Source organism: Eubalaena glacialis, chromosome 7 (genome assembly GCF_028564815.1).
Source record: "Eubalaena glacialis isolate mEubGla1 chromosome 7, mEubGla1.1.hap2.+ XY, whole genome shotgun sequence".
Lineage (NCBI taxonomy): Eukaryota > Metazoa > Chordata > Mammalia > Artiodactyla > Balaenidae > Eubalaena > Eubalaena glacialis.
In genome coordinates this window covers 10,829,222-10,835,221 of record NC_083722.1, presented here as the reverse complement: position 1 = coordinate 10,835,221, position 6,000 = coordinate 10,829,222, and the positions used below count along the sequence as shown (strand labels likewise).

The window sequence follows — 6,000 nt, the reverse complement described above, 5'->3', positions numbered from 1 at the left end:
TGGGTACCAGGGTTAGGACTTCAAGACATCTTTTCAGGGAGAATGAAAGAATGCCATTTGCAGCAACAGGGATGGACCTAGAGATGATCATACTAGGTGAAGTGAGTCAGAAAGAGAAAGACAAACAGCGTATGATATCACTTATACGTGGAATCTAAAATATGACACAAATGAACTTATTTACAAAACAGAAACAGACTCACAGACATAGAGAACAGACTTGTGGTTGCCAAGGGGCCAGGGGTGGGGGGAGGGAAGGACTGAGAGTTTGGGATTAGCAGATGCAAACTAGTATATATAGTATGGATAAACAACAAGGTCCTACTGTATAGCACAGGGAACTATATTCAATATCCTGTGATAAACCATAATGGAAAAGAATATGAAAAAGAACAAATATATATATAACTGAATCACTTTTGCTGTACAGTAGAAATTAACACAACATTTTAAATCAACTATACTTCAATAAAATTAGTTTTGTTAAAAAAAGATATCTTTTCAGGGGACACAATTCAACCCACACCTACTTTTTCCCAAATGCAAGGCAGATAATAATCAGTCATAGGATTTTCTGCTGAGTACCCATCACGATCCTTCTCCAAGCAGCTGTCCTGACTACACCTCCAAGCAATCAGAGCCAGCACCTCAGGTGGGCCTGACTTGCCCTCATGAGTCCCACTGAAGGGATGCGTCTGTAAAAACGGCAATGAGTTTGTCGGGGAGATCGTGCCGGAGCCCCTCAAGCCCAGTGCAGGTGGCTGCCTTATGCAGGAGGTGGGTCCTGCTGAGGGGTCGCCCTGGACAGCCCTGTTGCCAGACCATCTCCTTCTTGGTCCAGCAGGTACCGTGAGATGTGACCATAGCCTTAAATTCACAGAGGAAAAGGTCCCACTGCTTTTTCTGAGTCCACAATCCACGTGCACTGTAGCATGGCCTGGTTCCAACTTCACTCCAGGCACACATTTCTCCTCCCTCCACCCCCTGCAAATTGGAAACAGTGATACACAGCCATCTCGCAGGGCTGTGGGGCAATTTAATTAATGTTTATAAAGCACTCTGAGGTCTTCAGATGAAAACTGCTGTGTAAGTGCAAAATTATTATTAGTTCTCAGCTCCCTGTCCCTTGACTTCTGACATGGGCTTTTGTTGTTCCTGAATGGGAGCCGTTTATGGTCTGTCCAGCTGGCTCTTTCGGGCACATAGGCAAGTACATACACATTTGCAGAATTTTTTTCCCTTTGAGAAAAGCATTCCAACTCTGTGGGATGTCTTGAAGCTTTTCAAGGTCTGAATGTCTCCCTACTTGTCTCTACTGAGTACTGTAATCTACAAGAGTAGATTGTAAACAGGCTACTTTGGAAAAGAGTGAGGGGGAAAAATGGTCAATTTGAAGAAATGGCCCCTCTTATAATGAAAACTAAAACAATATCTCCTTCTCATGCAGAATCTAAATGAGTCACTATGTGAGCTCTGTCTCCCTTGCCCAGAGGGATTCTGTACGTGTTTATGCATTGAAAGGAGGAAAGAATAGAAGATTTGCTTTCAGTGCCCAAGTTTCACTTCCTTCCTTCACTCTAACTTCTCAGGAACCATGGAAACGAATACACCCCACCTAGATGATGTTTTCCTGCTAGTCTTTGTTGCCTAACTGTGCACTTGCCTGAGATCCCTTGGGGAGAATGAAATAAAGAAGTGGAATCGAAAAAAAGATAGGTCTGCAAGTGAAATGCCTTGTCTCTGAAGGAGAGAATGGGGCTCGAGTGTAATTCATCAAGCTCTGGGGCAACAAACAATGTCATAAGGCACCATTTTCCTTTTCTCTAAAACGTATTCATACTCATCCCATGATACCCACACACAATCCATTAGGATCCCTTCAAGGTATCTTGTTTGATCTTAACGCTTGGTTAGCAGGGTCTGTTAGTCAACTGCTGGAAGATTTTATTTTTAAAAATCACTAAGGAGCAATTAGGTAACATGTAATCAGTTGGACAAAAGTATAAAGTCACAGGACCAATGAAAGATGCAAACGTGCTTTCCCTTTCTTTTTCCGGCCCAGCCCAGTGGCGATCCCCGTTTTCCTGGCGCAAGCGGGATGGTCCGTCCCGGCACTCGACAGGCTGGGCCAGTAATAAAAGTAAAAATTCCAAAAGATGAGGATGGTAAACCAAAGCAGTTTGCGTTTGTGAATTTCAAACGCGAAGTATCTGTTCCTTATGCCATGAATCTGCTTAACGGAATCAAACTTTTTGGAAGGCCCATCAAAATTCAGTTTAGATCAGGAAGTAGCCATGCCTCACAGGAGGTCAGTTTGTCATATCCCCAGCATCATGTTGGAAGTTCAAGCCCTACTTCCACATCTCCTAGCAGGTACGAAAGGACAGGGGATAACATGACTCCATCAACACCGATAATTCAAAGATCTTTTTCTTCTTCAGAAAATTTTCAGAGATGAGCAGTGATGAACAGTGCTTTGAGACAGATGTCATATGGAGGGCAATTTGGTTCTCCACATCTGGATCAATCAGGATTTTCCCCATCAGTTCAGTCACACAATCATGCTTTTAACCAGTCTTCAACCTCCCAGTGGCGCCAAGATACACCATTATCACAGCGAAAAGTCAGAATTCTCATCCCTACATAGTGGATAGACATTATAGCCGTGAACAGCATTACACTGATCACGGGTCCAACCATCATTACACAGGAAGCAGAGGTGATTTCTTCTATGAAGAGAGAAATCACGATGGCTGGAGCCATGACTATGATAACAGAAGAGACGGTGGTAGCGATGGAAAATGGCACTCATCTTGACACTAACAAGTGTTAAAAGGATGTTTTCATAGGGTCATTCTAGGCTCTTTTGTTAAGTTGTTTCTGGGAATGTTTTCTTTAAAAAACTCTATAGAGCAGCTTTACAAGTTGCCACATTTCTTTACAAAAATTTTAAAACCTAATTGCAGTCCAATACAGAAATGAGAAGAATTGTGGTTCTAGTTTTATTACATAAATAACCTTTCACCTCAGGGTTTTAAGAAGAGGAAAGGGTTTTATGATAAAGAAAGTGCCCCAATTCCTAATCATTTTAGACAATTGAGGAAGGGATGTATTTTATGGATTAGTTGTATTATGAAGCAAATATTTTAATTATCTGTTATCTTTTTGTATTGCAAGAAATTTCTTGTTAGGGAATCAGATTTTTGGTGTATATAATGGAAAACATTCAAGTTGATAGTCTGAAATGACTCAGTATTTTGTTAATAAATGAGAAAATGTAAATTCAGTAATTCAATTTACTAACATTTGAGAAAACCTTTTGGTCAAGTTTGGGGATTAATCATATTACTTAACTTCTTAGAGAACTTAAGTGTAAGTTCTGTGACATGATCTTGAGTTTTACTGTAAGTGAGCATACAAGTATACATCTGCACATGCTATTTCATTACAAAATTTTAGAATTTGCTCATTAAATCATGTTCGATGTACGACTGAAGTCACTCAGGAAGTTAAATATCTCTAAATGTATTTTTTTTACAGTAAAAATACAGTGTTAATGTAAATCTTTTTCTGGAAGAACAAAAATGTAAATGCATAGTCAGATAAAATAGTAAAATGTTTTACTGAAAGTATTTTTTTGGGGGGAAAAAAGGTTCACAAAATCCTTAAGTGCTGCCTCTATCACTCAAATTTCTAAAATTTTAACATTTTCAAAGTGCAAGGACACATTTTATTATGGAGATTGTACAGGGGTTTTTTTGTTTGAACATTTGAAAGAATTTAGTCTAAAACACTTTGATTTAAAAATTTTTAAATCTTGTTTAACAAAACTTTTATGTATCAATATGCCATTTCCCTTTCATTGTAGAACTTGTTTATAAAAATTCATTCCTTGAAAAATTTGGATCCTTTTTAATATTAACTACAACATTTGTACTATGTTGCTTTTTAATATATTGAAAACAAAACAAAACAAAAAAGATGCAAACGAAAGCAATTATACTCCAATAAAGATGTTAAAAAAAAAAAAAAAGATGCAAATGTTTGCTATATCACTGTAAACACAGAAAAACTAAACCAAAAGAGCACAGATGTTTCCTCAGTCAGCCAATCGCTGATCAAATGTGATATCAAATTATCTACAGGGAAAACAAGGAATATTCTGCTGGGACAGGGAAGTTGAGGCAGGACTGGGAGTAAGGATGTATAAAACCAGGTTTAATCATGTAACGTCTATGACTGTCCTCTCATAATTATTCAGAGCCCTCTTAGCTATTGGGACATCTGTGACACATGGGAACCTTTTCTGTGGTCTAAGATGATTAAGTTCTGTAAGTTATGTAGAGGTCAAGATGGAAGGGGTTGTTTCTTTCTTTCCATTCCATTATTTAAAGAGAGGAAAGGAGAACTAAGTAAAAAAAAAAAAATCAGATACATAGATAGATGATACATAGATGATAGATGGAGAGATAGATATGGAGATAAGGGGAGAGAGATATCAGATAGGATCATAAGAAAACCCAAGACTGAAAATTGAGAAGACAGCATGTAAGAAACAGCTTGTTCCCATCCCTCCTTCTCTCTTCCATTGATGCTCTGCTTCTTTGGGCTTCCATCAGCCTCCTGGATGGCCTTCCTGCTTCCTGTCTCCTCCAGCTCTTTCATTTCATCCTTCACTTTATTTTCCTGGTTATTGTCCTAGAAATGGATTTAATTCTATGGCTCCGCAACTCAGAATCCTTCCATCCTGCCCCGCTGTGCAAATTCTCTACAGTACCTTGTCCGTCTTCCATCATCGCCTCCTTCCTGCTTGGTCTGGGCTGTGGGTGCCCTATGCCTACAGAAACTCTCATACAATCCTCTGTGCAAGTGTGCTCTCTACCTTTTTACCTTAGAGATCGTGCCTCTGCCGTTCCCACCACCCCTGACCATTACTAGCACTCAAAATCCTGCTTATCTCTCAAGTCCAAGTTCAAATGGAATTAGTTCTGTAAATCCTTCTAAGGTGCTCCTAGATGAATGGGAACACTACCAGTCCTTTTTCTGTGTTCCCACTATCTTTGAATAATTCCCTAATGTTAAGTAAAACAAGTAGCTGTGCATATGGCTCTGAGCTCATTTCTCCTTCCACTAGATTATAAGCTCCTTGAAAGGAAGGACGGTACCTTGCTTTTTTTGAGTATTACACAGAGTGCCAGAGTGAATGCTCAGCAAATAACCTTATGCTTAATTTCATCCATTCAACCCACACACAGAGATATTACAAAAAGGCAGGTGGTAGAATTTTAATTTCTTATGCAATTTAAAGTTGAAAATTAGAGAAGAAACCCATCTGGTCTTGAGACGATAATAAACAGCAATAATAGTCTCTGATCAAAGAACTGATTAATTGTATCTTCCCAACCAGTGAGATCAAATCTGGGTCTCAAACAATCAGTTGAAAACCTATGAGACAATTGTTGTTGAATTAAGCAAATAGCTCCTATCCTAAGATTTTTAGGCCTTTGGCTATTTTACGTAGGAAAGATGGAGTATTAAACGATTTACCAGGTAATGCAGCCAAATAAAGTTGCCAGTGAGGAAAGAGTCTGGGAACCAGACTGAATTATTCTGAGACTCCCAATCTTACTGTGCTGTGGGGTTGAACACTAGTCCCAAGGACTCTCTGCGTCCACAGGCTGCTGTGCGATCTCTCCTCCTGCAACCCCAGCAAATTATCAGGCTCTGTTGGGTTCTGTGAGTGTGGCTCAGTATTTTCTGTGATGAAATCTGCTAAGAATTACTATGAAAACAAAACCCACAGGCCTTCTTTTGGGAGAATGTGAAGCTAACATTCATGTCTGTGTTTGTGTCTTGGGACATCCCAAGGTGAAATTATTATAACCGTAGATCTAATTCCATAGACAAAGCAGGGCTCTGAAAACAAAGCTCTCCCTGGCAACAGAGACAAAGAATAGATATGGTCGATGATCATCTACCTCCTCTGAAATACCTTGAGAG

The 6,000-nt window shown here is 39.4% G+C and overlaps 1 pseudogene; it reads left to right on the top strand.

Moving 5' to 3' along the window:
* The first annotated feature begins 2,098 nt into the window (after positions 1-2,098).
* On the top strand, positions 2,099-2,817 carry LOC133095644 (RNA-binding protein 7-like; annotated as a pseudogene).
* Positions 2,818-6,000: the final 3,183 nt, after the last annotated feature.